Source organism: Podarcis erhardii, assembly GCF_964252035.2.
Source record: "Podarcis erhardii genome assembly, chromosome: 1".
NCBI lineage: Eukaryota > Metazoa > Chordata > Lepidosauria > Squamata > Lacertidae > Podarcis > Podarcis erhardii.
This window is the reverse complement of record NC_138497.1, coordinates 47,188,338-47,211,621: the sequence shown is the minus strand read 5'-3', so window position 1 is coordinate 47,211,621 and position 23,284 is coordinate 47,188,338. Positions and strand designations below refer to the sequence as shown.

General features: G+C 40.5%; 1 long non-coding RNA gene across 1 annotated transcript; it reads left to right on the top strand.

Moving 5' to 3' along the window:
* Positions 1 to 4,733: 4,733 nt before the first annotated feature.
* Positions 4,734 to 19,591, top strand: LOC309353092. The gene is made up of 3 exons (XR_014161526.1): positions 4,734 to 4,818; positions 7,257 to 7,377; positions 18,777 to 19,591. It is a non-coding gene; the product is annotated as an uncharacterized lncRNA (long non-coding RNA).
* Positions 19,592 to 23,284: the final 3,693 nt, after the last annotated feature.

Genomic DNA, 23,284 nt, shown 5'->3' with positions numbered 1-23,284 from the left:
TTTGCCCATTTTAGGCCAGGCAGTGTGCTTGTGGAAATGTGGAAGCATGTGGAGAAAGGATCATCCTGATGGACGCCTTATACAGTAAATGGGTGAGCCAGATTCAATTTTTCCGTGTGCATGTTTGGCATGTCAGCTTGCACACGGATACATTCCTGGTTTTTCAGTCCTGTATATTCACTGCTGATCTGCTGTTTGTTGTCCATAAAAGTGGATAGAGCTTGGTAGGAAAATATGGAGGTGTGTTTTCTATCCCAACGTATATACTACAGTTACAGTCTTTGAGGTAATTCCTGTACTGTACATGTATTATTTTCGGAAGAACGTCAGAAAGCAACTTTTTTCAGGTTGTTGGAATTTCAATTCGACTTCATTTATGCAACATTTGGTGCAAAGAGGCCTGCTCTTATTGTCTAAATAGCCAGAACAACCCCGCCCGCACCCCCCAAATTGTGCTCATCGGAGGAACAAACAGAAGTAGGAGGCTGCCTGTCAAAATGTCATCAAGCATTTAACAAACTTCCCACTAAAAAGAAAAGAAGCACTTGCAAAGAAGCTTCCATGCTAGCAGTGACAGAAGATGTTGTGTGGTAAGGAGAGATCCAGATTAAATACTTTTTAAAAGAAAATATGGGGTGACATTTTGATGACAACAATGGTGTATGAATGTGGCAAAAAACCCGCAATAGTCCACAATAAACTTCCATGTGGCAGAAATTCAACAGAAGCTTTTCCCTCAGTGGGGGAATGGGAATGCAGAACACTTTTTTGTTTTGTTTTGCTTTGCTTTGTTTTTGCCAACAGTATGTCTGCCTTTTTGGAGCTAAGAACACAGGATTATAACCAGGCCCATCCCTCACTTCCTTTCAAAAGAAAAGTGTCAATTTTGATTCCTGGTAACTCACGTTAATTTGTTTGTGCCTGTTCCTTTGGCCTGTTGATTTATTCCTCAAGGTATAACAGTTCTCTCTAGAATTTGCTTATGCTTAACCCTTGATAGAGTGGGACGCGGGTGGCGCTATGGGTTAAACCACAGAGCCTAGGACTTGCCGATCAGAAGGTTGGCGGTTCGAATCCCCGCCAGGGGGTGAGCTCCCGTTGCTTGGTCCCTGCTCCTGCCAACCTAGCAGTTCAAAAGCACGAAGTGCAAGCAGATAAATAGGTACCATTCTGGCGGGAAGGTAAACGGCGTTTCCGTGCGCTGCTCTGGTTCGCCAGAAGCGGCTTAGTCATGCTGGCCACATGACCCAGAAGCTGTACACCGGCTCCCTCGGCCAATAAAGCGAGATGAGCGTCGCAACCCCAGAGTCGGCCACGACTGGACCTAATGATCAGGGGTCCCTTTACCTTTACCTAACCCTTGATAGAGCCTGATGCTGTCTTGGCCTGTGATCCAATTGTGCAAGCATCTGTTTTGGATTCACGAAACCAAAAAGGACAACGTATCAGTATCGCAGAAAATTGAAATTTCTGTTGGTATGTCCAGCATGAGAAGCAAACTATCTGTCTGTATTCCAAGGGTGAGGGATTAATAGGATAGGAGCCTGTTACAAGGTTTCCCTGTTTGTGAAAGTTCAAGCAAGCAAGGGAATGTGGTGAGGGTCAAAATGTATTTCAGCGAAGGATCTGAGATGACATTTCAGGGTTCAGCTTCAGCTATATGCACATCCATTTGGAAGTATCACACTTCTAAATAAAGATGCACAGGAAATGGCTGCATGAAAGATTTCATTATGTGCAGAATATAATTTCCAGACAGAAAGCTGAACACTTCATAGGGCACCCCAGGATGAGATTTGACAGTGGTCACTGCTGTCTCAGTTCTGCGCTATTGATGTGTGAAAGCCTTTTAGGCATGTCTAAGAATGCATAGAATTCTGCCATCTATTTTCCTGCCAATCTATCTTTCTTCCTCCATGCCAAAATTAGACCACGATTGTTTATTGACAAGGAGTTCCGGTTTCCTACTTACATCAGCTCCTCTTGGAATGTTACAATGGGCAGCCTGTTGCAGAATAACCTACAGCCAAGGCCAAGGGTAGAGTTCTTAAGAGAGATGGGGTTACCAGCGTATCTTTGGACAGGACCTGAAAAGTGCTGTTATATTAGCCTTATGGTGTGTGTGTAATATTACTGTAATGCATTATTCAACAAAGCAAGTTCAGATCATCGTTTGAGATTTCTGTGGTGTAACCTGCCCTGGATAATGAAGGATGGGCTAGAAATATGTTGTACACTGCTTTGTTACATTTTCAACGACAAGTGTGATTCATAAATGTTTCAATAAATTAAATAAATATTTAAAAGGATACCAAGCAGAGATCATATGTTGCCATGAGGATGAGGAAGAAGAGATGGATGTGTGTGCACGAACTGGTTGGATGCTTGTGAGTGGGATGGAGGCATAGGTTGGGAGGATAAACCTGAAAAAGTGTGAGAGAATGGGGGGAGTGAGTTTATTTAGAAGTAATTTTGGCAAATTGGCTGCCTTCTGGGGTTTCTGTTGGACAGAAAACTGCAGTTCAAATGAGTAACTTCACTTTCAGGAATGAGGAGGGGCAGAATGCAATCACTTGAGAGTCAAAGAACATAAAGCTATTACTTTATCTCATAAAATTAAGGAACAACTAAGCCAATAAACGAAGCATTATAACAATAAATAACCATATCACATTGTCCCAATCTCACATCAATACTGGTTATTCATCTCAGCACTTTTTAAAAAGATATATGAGTCAATGATGTCAGATAACTGTCGCAGTTTGGGTGATAAAATTTCTGACCCCAGTCTTTCGGCTTGTCAGAGCTCACTTTATTTTCTGCTCTGTTGTGTAATGGCTTCCTTCCTCCCCCCCCCCTTTCCTTCTTTGTGACATTGCTCTTTCTTCAGCTTCTCATCACTCTGCTCTTCTCTTTCCTCACCCCTCTACACCGAGTCCTTCTTCAACAGACTTTTCCTTTTCTTTCCCAATTACCACCCCATACTTTTTAATTTATTTATTGAATTTATATACCACCCTATACCCAGAGGTAGTTCACAGAATATAATCAAAATATAAAACCACAAAATACATAATCAAAATAAAAACAACAACCCATTAGCCCCATACCCCTCACATTTGCCCAAGTCATGCCTAAGAAAGGCCTTAGGCAAATTTTGCCTGGCCAGTTTGAAATGGCTTTTCAGTGGAGAGGTTTTGTATACAGAAATTGACTCCCCCCAACTCAGCTTGAAACTCAGTTTCTTGAGCAAGTTACTTGTCCTTTGTGACTAGCCATAATCCCCATTTTGTGATGGTGCCCACAGCAATTTTTCAAATTCTCAAATGTGCCTATATGCTGAATAGTGTGGTATCCCTTATTGGGGAATTGTCACACAGTAAGAAAGATGGGGTGTTTCTAGGCCCCACACAGTGAAAAGAGCTCCAGTTGTAAAATGGTTTCTCAAATATAACAAAAGTTTTCATTGCTTACACTTGCTTTAATTACATGCCTATCACCTTAAAAGGGCAGCGGGGACCCATTTTAAAAAACAAAGATAATAGATTTCACAATCCGAAACACCATGTTAGTTGTGGCCAAATACGTTATCTGCTCTCTGAGATCTCAAGCAATTCCATGCAGTGTCATGAATTTATATGACAGTAATGGGTTTTATGGAACAGTTCCCTTCCATCTCTCTCTACTCCTTTGAAAGTAGCAAGCAAGAAAAGGAGGCGGAGTTGGGAGCATAAGATAATTTCTCTTTAAAAAATAAGAAGTCACAATTTGATTGGTTAATGCTCACATTTTGTTTAAATTACCCTTCTTAGCTGGAAAACATGCTATTTTTGTAAAACTGGAGGAAGACGACTGTGAGATGGTGTCATTCTGTAGGGAGAGGAATGCGTCCCTCCACCCCAGAATCTGTACTATCCCTCTTAGGAGTTCAGAAACAATATTTTAACTGCCAAAAAAATGAGGAAGATGTTGCTATAAAAATAAGCTACAAGCAGATTGCGTGGTATAATATTTTGAAATAAACTTCATAGATAATTTGTATCCAATTGTACACACACAGAGAGACACACACACACCACTGTATTTTCTCTCTCTTTTACTCTTGAGTTCAGGGGACTTACATGAAATGTGCTTAAGGTGGGGCTTAGGGAATGTTGTTCAGCCCCATGAAATGTGGGGTTTGCAGGTTTACTTTTATCCCCCATGTAGTTCAACATCAACATAATACTGCTGAGTGGGACAAGCTGGTGTTTTCAGAGTACATTGTTAGTAATAGGCTGATGAAACGCAGCTCTGTTTCTTTTTTACACCTGCAGGTGTGGCAGTTGATGTGCTAGATTGATGTCTGGCCTCAGAAATGAACTGGACGAGAACCAATAAACTGAAGCTTCATCCAGACAAGGCTGAGGCATTGTTAGTGGGTGATTCCCTAGGCAGGATAATTATTATTATTAATAATAATAATAATAATAATAATAATAATAATAATAATAATAATAATTTATTTGTACCCTGCCCATCTGGTTGGACTTCCCCAGCCACTCTGGGCGGCTTCCAACAAAGATTAAAAATACATTAAAATGTCACACATTAAAAACTTCCCTGAACAGGGCTGCCTTCAGATGTCTTCTAAATGTCAGGTAGTTGTTTATCTCTTTGACATCTTATGGCGTTCCACAGGGCGAGCGCCACTACCGAGAAGGCCCTCTGCCTGGTTCCCTGTAGCTTTGCTTCTCACAGTGAGGGAACTGCCAGAAGGCCCTCGGCTCTGGACCTCAGTGTCCAGGCAGAACGATGGGGGTGGAGATGCTCCTTCAGGTACACAGGGCCGAGGCCATTTAGGGCTTTAAAGGTCAACACCAACACTTTGAATTGTGCTCGGAAACGGGACGTGGCCTACTCTGGATGGGGTTATACTACTTCTGAGGGTACAGAGAGGGTATTTCTGGGTCCATTACCATCACCAAGATGGCCCAGAGTGCCTTCCATCAGCTTTGACTGGTGGCCCAGCTGAGCCCCTCTCTAGACAGGGTTAGCCTAACTTCTGTTGTCTATGCTCTGGTGACCTCTCGGTTGGATTGCTGCCATGCGTTAAATGTGGGGATACTTTTGAAGATGTTTCAGGAATGTCAGCTGGTGTAGAAATCGGAAGCCAGTTTGCTAAGCAGGGCAGGACAGTCTGAGTGTATTATAACACCAATACCGGCACGACTGCACTGGTTATAAACTAGTTTCAAAATGCTGGTCTTGACCTATAAGGCCTAATGCCTCAAGGACTGCTTCTCTCCACATGAACTGACCCAAACCCCGCAATCTTGAGCTGAGGGCCTTCTCCAGTTGCCTCCTCCATGAGAGATAGAGGGTGGCAACATAAGAACAGGTCTTTTCAATAACTCCCTGCTTGTGGAATGATCTCCTGGCCTTATTTTTATCTATTTTATGAACTAGGCAAAATATTTCCCCTTTGAAGGGTTTCAAGTATTTGTGGCTGCTTATAGAAGGGCAGGTTCTTCTTGTAAGTCTTGCCTTTCATTTGTATAGATTTTTTTGGGGGGGGGGTTATTGGTTTGTTTGCTGTAATTGGTTTTAGGGTTTATAATATGTTGTTAGTCGCTTTGGGTCATTTTTGTGAGTAAAGTGACTAATATCAATCAATAATAACAACTTGTGGCTTGATGGTACGCCTGGCCAGGTTGCCGCACCATTGTTTTCCTGTAGTGAAAACCGTGCTGCAAACACAGCCATCCAAATCTAGTCCACTGCATGATCTTTCCAATAAGAGGTTGGCAAGCAGGGCATAGCCTACCTGTCTGTCCTAATGGTAGAAAACCAGACAATTTAAACTGTCACTGTCTTTATGCAGACATCAAAACTAAGAATGGATTCATTTGGTGACTGGTGTAAGTTTCTCATCAGCATCTAGCTGATCATTAGCAATGACAAATCCCTCAAGAAGTCTAGACATCTCAAGCTTATCTCAGTTTTGGTTTATGCTTTCATGCCTTCTGAGACTAGAGAATAACAAACCTGGAGCACAGAACTTCCAATCTGTTAATGCGCTCTGTTTATTTCGTACATTCTTTATGAATCGTTGCAGTGTTGAAATACAGTCATTTCAGAGGTTATCAACAGATGTATTGGATTTAATGAATCACGCACATCTTTGTGAAGCCTGAAAAAGAGACCTCCTCCATATAACAGCATATAAAAAGAAATAGAATTTCTGCCAAAAAAAATAACGCCCTAAGCAAAATAGACATGAGTGTGTTTTAATGGATGTTTAGCCCTGTACATGACTTAGAGGGAAATGTGCTGCAAGGTGTCATTGGAGGTACCTACCATTAAGGGATGGAAGAGAAATTTGATTTTGCTTGCATTATAATGAGAAAGTACCTAATGTGCCCTTCTTGAATCAATATGCGAACTGAAACACATCTATCCTTTGAAAGGCGAACTCCAAATTCTGCGTTGCAGTTTTCCAAGCAAGTAATTTATATAAAAATGCACTTATTGGGCGAAAGTGCACACAAATGCTTAGCATTTAGTGTGAACCATGCAAAGTCCATACTGAAAATGTCAAATAGGCCCATAAAGGTAAGGTCCTGAAAAAGTAAGGCTACAATCCTAAACACACTTGCTAGAGAGTTAGTGGTATTCTTCTGAGAACCAGTGCACACTGCTAGATCTGTACATCATCTGATTTATTGCATTTTTTATATTTGTTGCTGACCATCTCAGCTGATAAAGGAAGTGAGATTTAAAAGTACACTTGTATGGAACTTGTATTGTTACAAACCAAAATGCATTTTGAAATGAAGATTAAAATAGGTATTTCTTTGGGCCACACAATACAGAACACGAGCTAATTGCTATCTCTAGTCTAAAGGAGTGTCAGCTGCCCCCAAGATAATTTCTTCTTCCATTGTTATGATCTGTAGAATCAGACAGAAGTGATTTCTTTAAGATTAGAATTCCTTAGGCTCAAGTTATAGCAGCCGTTTCAGGGGAGAGAGATTTCTTGGACAGAAACCCAGATAAAGAGTTCTTCAGACATGAGAGAGGTCTTATGTAGGTATTTTGTTTGGCTTGTAGCTTGTGTACTCTTGTCTTAATTAGCAAGAAGAGAATGTAGGCAGAGACATTTCTGCTGGATAGTGTTTCCTTGGGCTGGACAGGAATTTTGTAAATAAACTGGGAAGTGCAGATACTTTATTTTCCTTAACAAGGATATCCTGTGAACTTTTCTCTCTCTCCAGTCTTCTCTGTCACTGGCTAAATGCTGCAAGCTGCATAGCAGACTGTCAGACGTCCCAGAAAGTAGCATCGTTAATGGGAGCAAAGGGTCACCAGAATATTTGAAGATTCTATTTCTGAATGGTGAGCTCAGCTTTGGAGGGGCTCACTGAAGCAGATGTGGGTGTGAGTGGTTAAACGGGAATGCTGGAGCATCAAGAAAACCCTTTCGTAGTTCCACAGATTCAAAACCAACTAGAGAGCTACTTTTCCATTTTGTAGGGAACCCTTGTTTATAAAGCTTGAATCCAGAGACAGATATTAATATTGTTTGGAGGACATGGGCAATAATATTGTGTGTGTTTTGCATGCTTATAGTTGAGAGCTAGCTAGAATTTTACAGGCTCATTCTGGATTTTACCATCTTGTTCTCTTGCCAGAACTAGGATGTACATTATTTGAGCTGTTGAACCTCGGCGGAAGTACGCTCACTGTGTTGTATACAAATGTACAATTTCCTGTCCAAGATCAAGCTAACAGGAGGTCAGTTCTCCCTGTTTACAGCAGAGGCTGGCTATAGACAGCACAGTTTGGCTGGCACTTGAGTCGTCACTAACTTTTCTAGTCCCTAGTACAATTCTGCAGCTCTTTTAACATGGATTTTCAGTAATAAAAAAATTATAACGCCATCAGCAAAATGTTTAAATGAATAGAAGATTAGTGCTGCACTTAAAACTTCTTTTTTAAAAAGCAGAAAGCTAAAAAGTCCATCTGAAGATTATGGGAAGGGGTCTACTTTATGGGCAGAATTCAGTGTTGTTTTGGACGCTATTTATGATGGAAAAATCCTGGATATGTCCGGGAAATCCTGGACATATGGCAGCCCTAGGAGATCCACAGTTAAAGCCCAAATTTTTGTGGTTTTGAGGGTGGAATATGTGTATTCACTTTAAGATATGCAGCTGAACCATAAGAAAATGTGGAAGGTGGGAAAGCATCAGCACTCCTTTCTCTTTAGGGGCAGCTGACAGACGCAATAAAACACAACAAAAACCATTGATGTAACCTAGTAGTTAGCATAATGTCTTTCTCTTTTTCTCTTTTTACTGTTTATCCCTCAAATGCAAGCACTGCTCAGCCTAAATAAATCTATCATATGCTGATTTTTTTCCTTTCCTTCTCATATCACAACCTCATCTATCTCTACATGTGTCTATCATCACCTCTCAAATTTGGCTCGAATCTGTATTTTGGCTCTGCTGAAGCTGTTACTCAAACCACAGCCACTTCCTGACACAACATTAATGCCTATACATCTGCAGTATCTGTACACGAAAGGCCAGTCATTTTCTGTTTTCTTCAGACATGCATTGCGTGCTCAGAAAAATTAATCTTAGCGTGCATCTATATTTCCCCTGATACCAGTGTTCAAATTCTTATTTTCTTGCCAGTTGGGATCTTCACAAGAGAGGCTAATGGATAGTCCTGAGTATATCACTGTTTCATCTGTGTTTCTGCTTTTATCTTGCCTAGTTAATCTTCTAGTAGAGCTTTATAGTATTCACAAAAGGGCTTATTAATTGTTGGAAATCGCAACATGTCTTTGGGGCACCATCAGTCAAAGAGTGCTTTTCTGAGATGAGACAGATCTGTAACTTGAGATGATGCAGTAGGACTTTTGCTGCTAGTTTTTGGTAGAATGAGACAAAATTGATATTGCTCTTTATGGTTGGGTGAAGTTTCACTGAAAATTATACTGCTATACAAAAAGTATTTGCTTTATTATTGCTATACAATATAATGATTAATTTAACATATTCCTGGTTATTTATTGTCTTTTAAATATTAAGAATATTTGATATATTTCGGACATGCTTTCCTCTTCCAGACAACAATGTGACACATTCTTTAGATGATAAGACTCGTAGAAGCATCTGACCTGTTTGAGAGGAAAGTTTCAGATTTTGTAAAGAGGATATGTGAGCAGTATCCCTCAGAAGTTCAAAAGGGCTTTGACCATTTAAGCCGATGAGACTTCTATCCATAATGAAAATAAAAAAAGAAGTGAGAACACTAAATAAAAATAAGGCAACGAAACCAGAGTGAGTGGTTTGTTGAATCAGCTAATCTGAGAGGACATGTACATCATTGTCTAATCTTGTGCAATTAGAATTGACATATTTGTTTTAATATTTATGAATATTCTTAAATCTTTAATATGACAAAATCTATGGGAGGAATTCAAAGTAGCGCTTTAGCAATCATTCAATCAGCTTGCCAGATGGAACAAACCCTCACTGTTTTAGGGGTTCTCCTGACCATCTGAGCCAATTTAATAGTAATAGTAATAATAGTAATAATTCTATACCATCAAAAATCACAGGGTGGTTTACAATATAACAACACAAAAATATATACCATAATAACAGTATAGGGAAGTTTTTAACACTTGTTGTTTTCATTATGTTTTTAGATATGCTGTAAGCCGCCCAGAGTGGCTGGGGAAACCCAGCCAGATGGGTGAGGTATAAATAATAAAATTATTATTATTATTATTATTATTATTATTATTATTATTATTAACATAAGTTACAGGTGAGTTGCTGGATCTAACAAAGATTCAATTGATGGAATAGGTAAGCAAGTTTATTGGTCATGGCCCTTAAGCATGTAAAAACTTTCTGTTAGTTCTTGGCTAATAGCTAGGGTGATGGGAGTGGAAGTCCAGCAACATCTGGAGAGTTGAACAGATTATTCAACCCTGCAACAGCTGCTTGTTGTAGAGAAATTTAGCAGATGAAGCCTCTGTTTCCCCCTTACTTCATCTCCTCATTATTTCATGTCCATGCCAATAAATGTCACATTTATTTTACTTTAAAAATAATTTGGAGAATTTAGGAAAGAGCTAAACTGAAAATGTATTTCTGTTTTATAATAGTTTTACTCAGGGCTATTTTTCTAGAAAAACAGGTGTCAGAACTCACCGTGAACGCCTCCCTTTTTGTCTTATATTGGCAATGGCACCCACCTGACAGGTGCCAGAACTGAGTTCTGGTGAGATCCAGCTGAAAAAAAGGCCCTGGTTCTACTGCCACAGATTCCCACAACAAGTCCTGGAAATTGTGCTAAGAATTCCATAAGTGATCTCTACTCCACATCACATAAATACTGTTTTTCAGAGTTTACTGGGAGAAGGGTAGTTGCTAAATTAGTTCAGGTCTACAGTAGATATATCCCCATAGATTTAGCATGAGCAGGCCTCTTGGTGGCATCTTACTATATACAATACTCAGCTAGTAAAATAAGGCCCCTCCCCCCATTTTGGTACATTTGTTACGATTTTTTACAAATAGGCAAACAGATCATCATGGAAGTAAATTCTAAGAGCAGGAAGTATAAAAGTGAATCCTGTTAAGATTCTTATACTACTGCATTTCAATGAAGCTTTAGATGTAGCCCGCTCCAACCCCCAGCTCACTACATCAAATTTGCAAACTCTTTTTCTGGATTTTGATTAAAACATTAATTCAAATTATGTTAAATAGATGTATATGACTGTATTCCCCCCTCTGATCACTTTACAGTGTATCCACCAAGCTGTTATGTGGTCATGAGTGTTGCATAACTGGACAGAGCAATCCAGTGGGGAGAGTCCAAGATGGAGGAACTGCCAATTCCTAAGTATTACTGGCTAGGGTGGGAGATTGTGGGGCACCCCTTCCCTCCCTCCCGTGCTGTTGTTTTTTAAAAAATCATTCCCATTAGTTTCAATAAGAAGTAAACAACTATTGTTGTTTAGTAGTGTCCGACTCTTCGTGACTCCATGGTCCAGAGCACACCAGGCACTCCTGCCTCCCGCAGTTTGGTCAGACTCATGTTTGTAGCTTTGAGACACTGTCCAGCCATCTTGTCCTTTGTTGTCCCCTTCTCCTTGTGCCCTCCATCTTTCCCAGCATCAGGGTCTTTTCCAGGGAGTCTTCTCTTCTCATGAGGTGGCCAAAGTATTGGAGTCTCAGCTTCAGGATCTGTCCTTCCAGTGAGCACTCAGGGCTGATTTCCTTAAGAATGGATGCGTTTGATCTTCTTGCAGTCCATGGGACTCTCAAGAGTCTCCTCCAGCACTATAATTCAAAAGCATCAATTCTTTGGCGATCAGCCTTCTTTATGGTCCAGCTCTCACTTCCATACATCACTACTGGGAAAACCATAGCTTTAACTATACAGACCTTTGTAGGCAAGGTGATGTCAACTATACCATAGCTTTTCTCCCATGTTGGCGGGCTTCAGATACTGCAGAGCCAGGGCCTCTTCTGCTTGACCCACTGTTGGAGTGTCAGTTGAAGAAGGTTCGCAGTGCCCAGAAGACCTCTGCTAACTGTGGACACAGAGAGAGGAGTCTGCAATATTCAGTGGCTCCTTAACCATGCTCCCAGAGAGTTCAGGATTGCTCTGTTAGTCTTCCCTGCTAAATGAAATCATTGCAGGCAATATTTGTCAACAAAGATCTACCGTCAACTAGTACTAATGAGTGCCAGGCGAAAACATTTCTTTTCAACCAGGCCTTTGGATGATTAAACTACCTATGGCCTTTTAAATACTTCAGGGAGGTATTGGTTTTTTACTCTTCTGTTATGTATTTTGGTTTTTTATGCTGTAAAGCTTCCTGTGATCTTCGGATGCAGTACAGAAATTTAATTATTAAAAACAATTCTACTGATGCCTGTTGTCTTTAGGGAAGATAGTAAAATCCTCTTCTGCACTCAAAGAGAATAATTATTCTATAACTGTCTATATTCTGTAACTATATATAACTGTCATTTCCCTAATTATAGGCGGACCCTTAAAACACGTTGCATTCTTTTTGCTATGAACAATGCTGGCATTTATCAGTGAATTAATTACGCAAGTTGCCGGGTGTTCTAATCGTTGTGTTTAATGTTGCTAGGGAGATCATCAAGTGATATAAAAATGCTATGGCCAAATTTACAGTGCAACCAACTCTGTATTTATAATGGTTTCTATAAAATGTCTAGAGTTGTGATTGAGGCATCAATATATTTTAATCCGTGAAAGGAAAAAAAAGCTACAAGATGAGATTGAATAGCTAACAGGAACAGATTAGTTTAGGAAGATCACCGCATTAAAAGCCATATTTGCTCAGAAACCTCAGAGCTGCTAGTACAGTTAATTTTAGAAACATGTATTTATAAATGCACTTTATGTTAGTACCAGTCAGACAGATTAATTCACCATACTGAGCTTTCAATGCTCACATGGTCGCTTGAGTCATACCAGTTGCTGGGGAAGAACAGCAGAAGCCTGAAAGTGAAATATTTAGGGGTTAACATGACTGCTAAGAATGCTAACTTGTTTAAAGATAACTATTAAAAATGTTGGACTGAGGTAAAAAAGATTTAGAAATATGGTCAAATTTGAAGCTATCATTGCTAGGCCGAATTGCTGTGATAAAAATGAATGTATTGCCAAGGATGTTGTTTTTGTTTCAAACTTTGCAGATTTTGGACAAGATGGACTGTTTCAAGAAGTGGCAGAGAGATATTTCTAGATTTGTCTGGCAGGGCAAGAAGCCTCAAATAAAATTTAAGATACTAACTGATGCTAAAGAAAGAGGTGGATTTGCCCTGCCAGACCTCAAACTTTATTATGAATCAGCCGCATTTTGTTGGCTGAAGGAATGGCTGCTTCTTGAAAACACTGATGTACTGGATTTGGAAGGGTTCAACAATGTATTTGGTTGGCATGCATATTTGTGGTATGATAAGGTCAAAGCACATAAAGCGTTTAAAAACCATATAGTTAGAAAAGCACTGTTTAATGTTTGGATAAGATATAAGGATTTGTTAGAAAATAAAACCCCAAGATGGCTGTCACCAATGGAAGCGAAGGCACAGAAAAAAACTCAATATGGAGGCCAATTGGCCGAAATATTGGGAAATTTTGGAACAAGCTGGAGACAGAATAAAATTGCAAAGCTTTGAGAAATTAAAAAATAAAGTGCAAGATTGGCTCCATTATTATCAAATAATGGAGGCATATAATTTGGATTAAAAAGTTGGCTTCCAGGTGGAAAAATCAAAATTGGAAACAGAATTGTTAGACCCTAAAATTAAGAATCTGTCAAGAATGTATAACTTGCTGTTGAAATGGAATACTCAGGACGAAACGGTGAAATCTGCTATGATTAAATGGGCACAAGATGTTGGACATAACATTATGATGGCTGACTGGGAACAGTTATGGACCACAGGTATGAAATTTAAGGCATGTAATGCCCTAAGAGAGAATTTAATGAAAATGATTTACAGGTGGTACATAACACCAGTCAAGCTTGCAAAGATCTATCACTTGCCTGAAAATAAATGTTGGAAATGTAATGAGACTGAAGGTACATTCTTTCACCTTTGGTGGACATGCCCAAGGATTAAGACATTCTGGGAGATGATTTATAATGAAATGAAAAAGGTATTTAAATATACCTTCCTGAAGAAACCAGAGGCCTTTCTCCTGGGCATGGTCGGCCAATTGGTGCCAAAGAAGGATAGAACTTTCTTTATGTATGCGACAACAGCAGCAAGAATACTCATCACGAGGTACTGGAAGACACAAGATTTACCCACCCGGGAAGAATGGCAGATGAAGTTGATGGACTATATGGAATTGGCAGAAATGACTGGCAGAATCCGAGACCAGGGAGAAGAGTCGGTGGAGGAAGATTGGAAAAAATTTAAAGATTATTTACAGAAATACTGTAAAATTAAGGAGCTTTAGAAAAAAGGTGGAATAAAGTTATATGGCTTTGGCAGAAATGTTAGAAGGAACTAGGTATAGATAGATTGTTAATGCATTAAAAGGGGAAAAAACTAGGTTACAATATGTTAAAATTAACTATAAGACAGAAAATAGATGAAGATGGAAAGGACTTGCTGAAATAGTTAATTGAAGTGGAATACAAAAAGGGAGGCGTTGAGGAAGTCAATGAAACAAGTGTATGAAAGTTAAGATCGAAAATATTGGAAGTGTTTTGAATTGTTTTTGTTTTGTTTGGTTAATTTAATGTTTTATGTAGTGTTTTTGTTTCTGTTTCTGTTTTTCTATGTTTAACTTTTCTTTTTTCTTTTTGTAATTTCCAAAATCTTAATAAATATTATTATTTTTTAAAAAAGAACAGCAGAAGCCTACTGTTTTCATCTCCTTCTTGTAGGTTTTCCGTAAGAATGTGGTTTGTCACTGTGGGGAAACAAGATGCACGGCTGTTCTTACGTTCTTGTGGAACTGCTTGCATCACACATCCTTGATCAGCAGCACACATGCTTTCTGCTTGTTGTGCACAGTGATCTGAATTAGGCTGGTTTGAGGCTGGTGGCAGGTTCTACATTTTGGTTGGAAGTTTGTCTATAAACCCTTTTGGTGTCGACCAATGCTGAGGTTCAGGGTAGAGACAGGTACACAGCCTTGTATATTATTATTATTATTATTATTATTATTATTATTATTATTATTATTAGTACCCCGCCCATCTGGCTGGGTTTCCCCAGCCACTCTGGGTGGCTTCCAACAAAGATTAAAAATACATTAAAATGTTGAGCTTTTCACAAATTATCTAAAAAGACAACAAAATGAACTGGACTCCTTGGCAGGTTTTGAATAAACATACACAAATTTATTGGTTGATAACATGATAGATAGATAGATAGATAGATACGGTAATGATATGTATAGTTTTAAAGGGACGCAGGTGGCGCTGTGGGTTAAACCACAGAGCCTAGCCTAGGGCTTGCCGATCAAAGGTCGGCAGTTCGACTCCCCGCGACGGGGTGAGCTCCCGTTGCTCGGTCCCTGCTCCTGCCAACCTAGCAGTTCGAAGCACGTCAAAGTGCAAGTCAATAAATAGGTACCTCTCTGGCGGGAAGGTAAACAGCGTTTCCATGCGCTGCTCTGGTTTGCCAGAAGCGGCTTAGTCATGCTGGCCACATGACCCGGAAGCTGTATGCCGGCTCCCTCGGCCAACTGAGAGCCAGTGTGGTGTAGTGGTTAAGAGCGGTGGACTCGTAATCTGGTGAACCGGGTTCAATTCCCCGCTCCTCCACATGCAGCTGCTGGGTGACCTTGGGCCAGTCACACTTCTTTGAAGTCTCTCAGCCCCACTCACCCCACAGAGTGTTTGTTGTGGGGGAGGAAGGGAAAGGAGAATGTTAGCCGCTTTGAGACTCCTTCGGGTAGTGATAAAGCGGGATATCAAATTCAAACTCTTCAATAAAGCGAGATGAGCGCCGCAACCCCAGAGTCGGCCACAACTGGACCTAATGGTCAGGGGTCCCTTTACCTTTACTATGTATAATTTTATAACATGCAGAGAATAATAAGTGCAGAGAAATCAGAGAGAGGAGCTGAGGGACGTCCTTGGGGGGAGGGGGGAGGGAGGGATGGAAGGGGGTGGGGGAAAAAGAGGGGAAATAATGTATGTGATTATACGGTTTGACCGTTTGTTATGTTGAAATTGCTTAATAAAAACATTTTTTAAAAAATACATTAAAATGTCACACATTAAAAACTTCCCTGAACAGGGATGCCTTCAGATGCCTTCTAAATGTCAGGTATGTAGTTGTTTATCTCTTTGACATCTGATGGGATATACAACCATCCTGGCATCCACAGGCATCAAAGGATTCCATGCAGGTGAGCAAGTGGGCTGGAAGAAAGGGGCACTGTTCCAGCACTTTGAATTAGGACCGGAAAGTAATCACCAACCCATGCAGTTGGGCCACAATTGGCATTATATGTTCAAACCATTGTATGCTCAAACTGTCTTGCTCTGGTGAGCATCCCCGGTGGCTGGGAGCAGACAGTTGAAAATGATTCTCTGTAGGGATCCCATAATAGGAGAAAAACTCCAGAGATGTTTTGCTACTTCTGAAAGGAACCCTATATATGTGTTTCTTAAAGAGGTCCAAGTACCCTTTCATTCCTTCTTTTTAATGAAATAGAGGCAGCTTCCAACAGAAGGAAAAAAAATAAGTATACAATTTTCTATGTATCTAGTTGGGAAGGAAGGCGAAGGACTGTATTTATAACAATATGTTGAATGTGTGCAGAAAATAAACAGAAATATACTTAGTATGTTTTCCCTGGCTTGCATGCCTACTTTATCAGCATTAGTAGGCTGATAAAGTTGATGGTGTCCTTTTTATGTAGATTTGGAAGAAGTACGGGCGATTATTATTTTTTACACACACAGGAAGAATATTTGTTGTCCTGAAATGAAAATATTATATATAGCTCCTCACCTGTGGTAAAGCTTCTAATTTAAAGGCTTTTTTTTTTTTTTTGGAATGCAACTGCGTAACTAATTTGTAATTCTTTAAATGTGTTAGGAATGTAAACTCAGCAGGCTTGTCTGCAAAGAGTGAGGAAGTGTAAGTAGATTGTTAGGAATTTCTCTCCAGTTTATTTATTTATTTATTTATTATTTATTTGTTTGTTTGTTCGTTCGTTCGTTCTTTCATTCATTTGTATACTGCTTAATCATAGCTGTATCTAAGTGCTATATAGGAGATCCAATACAATAAGACTAAATATGAATCAAAACTATAAAATCAGGATTCAATAAAAAGCCAGTTCACTAATCGCTGGAAGTTCAACAGGGAGTGGGCCTCAGCTAACCTAAGCTGGAAGAGATTTCCACCGTATTGGGCCCACAATATTGAACCCATGGCTCCTTGTGAATACAAGCCATGCATCCAAGCCATGGGGGATGATTAATAGTGAATTTTCCCCAAACCTCAGTGATCAAGCAGTGACATAAGGAATCCAGCAGTCCCTGAAGTATCCTAGACCAAAGTTGTCAATGGCATTGTAAATGAATACAAGAACCTTGAACCCAGCCTGGTAGCATATGGACAGCCAGTGCAAGCTTTTGAGCACCAGAGCTTTTGAGCACAAGATGCTGACGCTGTTCTAGTCATCCTCATCAGTAGTCTAGCTGTAGTATTTTGCAGCAGCTGGAGCCACTGGACAGATGAAGAGTAGCCCCAAATAGAGTGCACCACAGTAATGGGGTAGTGAGGTTATCAATGCATGAATCACTGTGACCAGACTATCCCTGTCCAAGAATGGCTGTAGCTGATCTACCAGCTGTATCAGGTTAAGGGCACTCCTAGTCACTGAGGCCATGTGTGCCACCCACGAGCAAGATGGAGCACCCCCAAACTCGTAACCTGTTTTTTCAGAAGGTGCTCAGACCCATTCAGAGCAGGCAACTGGCCAGTCTTCTTGGCATGGGAACCACCAACCCACAGTGCCTTTGATTCTGTCCCAAAATGGCACCTGAGCCCTGACTGAAGTTTATCTAGATATGTAACTGGTATTCTCCAGGAACTCCCAACAACTGCCCAGTTTTATTTTGTATTTGTGAACTATTCCTTAAAGATAAATATCTGTATCATCTAATATTTTGTTCTGAATAATAGAAAGTCACAAGTCTACTCTCACGTGGATTAATTGCGATGTAATCATTTTATATTACAGCATACCTTCTTCAAAGACTGAAAAAACAAGTCTCTTTATCTATCCTTACCATCTTGAATTAGAAGTTATATTACATTGTGACACTGAAGGCTAAATTTTTGTCTTTTATTTTATTTTTTATCTGTGCTAATTAATGGCCTATACATCTCTCTTTTTGGAAGTATATAGTTTGCTTGCTACTGTGTTGTGAACTGATAAATCACTAAAGATAGCCTACCTTTTTGTGTGCTAAACATTGGAGGGTACTTCCTTCTAATCTAGTATGATAAAACCTTTCGGCACTGTTTTAGAAAGCGTAAAAATGATGCAGTACTTGTGGACTGCAGGACGACAAAAAAGAAAGAAGAAAGAAGAAAGGGGGGAAACTTAATATTTATGAATATGATTGAACATTTATCTGGACTAAAATATGTGGCCTGCCAACATCCATCTTAACTGAATGCTTCCAGACTGATATCTCCCAAAGGATCATCCCTGAGTATATCTTTTCCTGTCATCTTTCCATTGTGTACCATATATCTGATTTCTACTCTATGATGTTTCATCTAACTTTCCTCCTTGGTAATACTTTCCATAATGATGCAGCAATACAGTTTTTATGTATTTTAAATCCCACTTTAAGAACAGGTGACAGCAATCATACACACAACAGGTTGGGGTAGCTAAACTGTAACTTGTGAATTACCGTATTTTTCGCTCTATTAGATGCATAGGACTCCTGGTTTAGCAGATCTGGAAGGAAGTAATGAGGTGCCTTCAAAATTCGTAATGGATGGTTTGGGGCGGCATCTAGAGAAGACTTGCAGGGTAGGGTGAAGGAGGAGAGGAAACAGAAGTCCCATTCTTATGTTGTAAAGCTACAATTGTAGGTCAATTTCTGCATATTGACCAAAATGGGAATGTAACCAAATATTGTGGATTTTAGCCACAGGACTTTTTGTAGAATAGCAGACTGATTGCCAATCCGGTCTCCTTCCCTCCCCCTGGATCCTGTGTAGGTGGCCAGCATGATGTTGTTCAGATGAGAAGCTTACAGAGCAAAACATCAGTGATTCATGAGATGTATAAGATATAAACAGAACCAGAAGAAGAGAATGCTGCTTTGATCATCTCAAGTGGGTGCTTCAAAAGCATTGCTGAAGCCAACAAACTCAGTATATGGGGCAAGATTCTACAGCAGCCAGAGGTGCCAACTTCTAAAAAAGATTGGGGGCGCCTGACACGATGGACTGATGTCACACGCTCAACGTTGTGAGGAGCCAGGGGGTGGAGCTGAATGTGGTCCCAGTGGTCAGCGGCCCCCATCTTCCCCCTCCCCGTGCCGCACAAGGGAAAGACGGGGAAAACTGCCAGTGGTGGTGGCAATGGCAGGAGGAACCACTGGCCACTGAAGCCACACTATGCCTGGCTCCACATTTGCCCTCCTCCACCCTCTGAACAATGGTGGGGCCCAGCCCCCTCAGGAAAACATTGGGGGGAGGCAAAGTGCTTATGACAGCAACTACTTCATGCACTTGTCTGTGTGCAAATGAACCAATTTAAGGTGGCTTGGTGGAGTTACTAATATTAGTTGGTTTAAACGCAACTACAGTGGTTTAAGTGGTTTGTGCTTGTCACTTGAGAGGCAATTTGCTTTGAAGTGGATGGCATCCACTGATGCCAACATATTAATAACTGCAACACAAAGTGCAATCAATGTTTCCAATTAATGAGACTTGGCAGCTTTTCCTATTTGCAGTGACTCAAACCATGATGCTTGATAAGTTTTAATCTTTTCAATATTGCAATTTAAATTAAAGTCTGAAAATCTATAAGGCCTTGCTGGAAACTTTCAATCACTTCCTTTGTTTGGTTTTCAAATGACTCAGTACTTCCTTCCATATGTATATCACAAGCTGGCATCCAGTCTGATTTATATTTTGTATGAGTCTACCGGAGATTAAAATTCAAAAGTAAATAGCATGTTGATAGGAGAGAGGAGAAAGAAAGAATATTTGTGACTATGCTATTGCAAGAAGCAAACACTATAATTCACTGGCTTGTTAAGCCTTAAGGGAAGGCTGGAAAACAAGAAGCCAATATTCTGTGGGCAGAGCTCAGCATGGAGAGGGAAACAAAAAATAGAAAGTACATGTTTGCCTTAAACGTAATTGATTTTATGTTAAAAATACTGAATTCTATGGTATCTTGGAAAAATTCCAAACTCTCTAATTACAGTATGGGGAAGATGGCAGGTTTGGGAGAGAAGAGTTATGTGGATTCATGTAGGCATCACTGCACCTTTTTATGTATGGGTATGGCATGTGTTTTCAAAGGTACCCTCATTGTTTTTCTAACTTTTTAATTAAGGGCATAAAAGCAAAGCAAAATAGGATTTTGGATATAGTGTGATGAGAGCATATTTGTGGCTATGCAGAGGGAATTAACCTGGCCAATTAAACACCATTAATACATGGGTCGTGGCTGGGGAAATTTCCAGCAAGAAAGATACAGTCCTGAGCTGCTTGAGTCTAACATTACCCTGGATTTCTTCACCTCTGATGTGTCACCTTGGATTCCCATCACAGCAAGCAACAATAGGAGTGAACTTTCCTTTCCTGAGACCACATAATGAGTTTACCAGTGCATGGCTATGTTTTTCAATGGCGGGACACCAGGAGAAGTGATAATAAAAGAGTGACTCTGAGTATGTGTACAATGGATTCCTTTTGCTAATAAGTAACTACAACCAGGCCTCACACATTCTGAATTACAGAAAGAGGTGGAGGGTATGCTTTCTGGGGATGTTTGACACATACCACACCCCTCTTATTTAGGAAATGAAGCCCTGGAGTTTTCTCATTTTGCAAATAGCAGAGGAAGGGGAGTGTTCAGTTGGAATCATTGTGAGGTGCCTTAGACCTAGTGAAACTGTAGAATCCTCAGAAATAGGGAAGAACAGGACTTTTATCAGCTGTAAAACATGTGAATCCCTACTCTCTTAATCCCTTAGTATTCATGCAACATGAACTGGGCTTTGCAAGCTGATGGAGTTTATGAAGTGGGAACAGATTATTTCTGAGAATGCTCAGAGCACTCTCACTTCTCAAAGGGACCTACCGGTATATAAAGGAAAACAAAAGCTAGCTAAGCTTCTATTGCTCCAGGTTACCAAGCATGGGAAACTGGAGAAAACCCTCCCCCCAAATGATTTCTGGAAGCATTAGCAGAATATCTAATGGTAACATACGTGATAGGAGGATAAGATCTGTCAGTGGAATGGACAAATACTGCAGTTCCTAAATTCTGCAATTATCAGATTTCACTTGTTTTGGAAAGTTCTCCTGCCGTACCTTTTAGGTAATAGAAGATTCCACAGTTTGGTTGGTGCAGTATTGTCTTTTGCTACTAATCTCCTCATACATGACAATTCTTGGCCTCTTTTCTCACCTGCTTTTCTCACCTTTTCCTGAACCTGTCTTTATGCTTCTTTATGCCCACACACAACCTTTCTGTAGAATGTCAGGTGTAGAGATTTCCTCATGTCTGTGGATTTTTGTCCTTCATTTGTGTGTGCATGGTTGTTTCAACATTAAAAATAACTTATGTAGCATTTCTCTATATACAAAACCCTGTACAATGTTTCTTTATCTTCAAAGCAACACTATGTTAGGAGAGCACTGGTAACAGGTATGTGTCAGCATTTTATTGAGGCTATTTTATTTGTAAGTTGCTAGAACAAGAGCTGTGTGCCTTACTTTGGGAACTGACCTTAATGAAGTGGAACACAATAACTTAAGTTGTGCTTCCTTTAATAGGCCATGTCTGCATTGCAGTAAACTTGTCTGTCTGATGTGGTGTTCAGTTGGATTGCTTACACTGCATTTGAGCAGGCTGTCTGCTTTTCTAGTGTGTCCACTAATTCTATTATTTCACATATATCTGGCACCAGGAGTGGACTAGACTCTGTATATCAGAAATAGATGGGCAAGACAGGGTCAAGAAGGAAAAAGTGAGATGGGGCATGCATCTTATATCCAGGTGTACTCTATTCCTAAAGGCCTTCTTAAGCATCTTATACAATAACTTTCCTTGGAAGTAAGTGCTATTGAAATTAATGAGACTTACTTGCAAATGAGCATTGCTAGGATTGAACCATAGACCATTCACATCACAGGAAATGACCAGATTCAGGGACACCTTTTTTTTTTTTTACCAGCAAAAGCACAGAAAAAGAAATATCTTTGTTCAGTTTACAGGTGCATGCTGTTGTTTTTGTGCAATAAATGTGCACCCCCCCCCCTTTGCATGCACCAACAGCCTATAATCCCTCAAACTGCCTTTCTGTCAGGGATAGCATGGTTTTCCAAGTCATTGTGCACTATTTTTTTACCTGTGAAAATATGATGCTTCCCACACAGAAAGCATTCAGTGCTATTCAGATTGCTGTGTAGGATGTGGTTGCTTGAGTGCCACAGTTTAATATAGTGGTGAGCCACAAGTTTCCCCTCACTCTGCAGCATTTGTTGCATTTTAGTTTAAAATAACTCTTTAGTGACTGTACAGATCCAAACACATCTAATTAAACAGCACCCTGGTTATTTCTCATCCCCCCCCCAAATGCATGGATTGTGAAGTATGAGGAGGCCCAGGTACAAACCCCCCCCTCTGCCTTGAAACTTGCTGCACAGCCTGGGCCAGTCACTCACTCTCAACCTAAACTACATCACAGGGTTGTTGTGAAGATAAAAAGGAGCTTGTGTAAAGGAAGAATGTATTCTCATATTTTTTAAAATAATAAAATTTGCGTTTACTTACTTTGAAGTAAGTCCCACTAGGTCTGTGGCGTCTGTTCCTGTGGCTGGGATATTGGAGCTTTATGTCTGTGTCTGCTGGTTGCTGCTGAATTCAATCAAATTGAATTTTACGCAGTTATTTGGGAGCAAGCCCTACAAATAGCAGCCAGACTTGCAGTGTGCATAGCACTGGGCTGTTGATCGCTAATCTGTGTGATGCTAAAGTACCCACCCGCTGTGTGTTCGTGCATGGCTTGATGGAAAAAGCCACTGCTTTGCACGGAAGTCTCTGCACAGGAAGGCTTCTGCACTTTTTTTTTTTTTTTTTTTTTTTTTTGCAATAAGTTCCCAAGGACAGTCTCCACGCTGGATTTATGTCGGAAAAATTACGGGCGAGAATTTAGCAGCCGCATTAGGTATTATCAGTAGGTTGGCTGCATAGCCGCGAACCGGGAAGCAGCTACTGGGGGCGCCTTTCCCCCGGCTTCGTCCGTCGAGCCGCTGCTGCAACTGCAAGGGCGCGGAGCGTGCCTCGACTTTCAGAGCCGCTGCGGAGGGCAGGATACCGCAGCGACAACACCCTCCGGAGCCGAGCTCCCTTTCCCCCTTCCCTTTGCCTGGGCTCGCAAGGCTTGGCGGTCCATCGCTAGGCCCGGCGCTTGGCAGTTGCCATAGTAACTGCCGCGGCTGCTCGGGTCCCCCTCTTTGGCGCGGCGATGGCCGCAGCCACG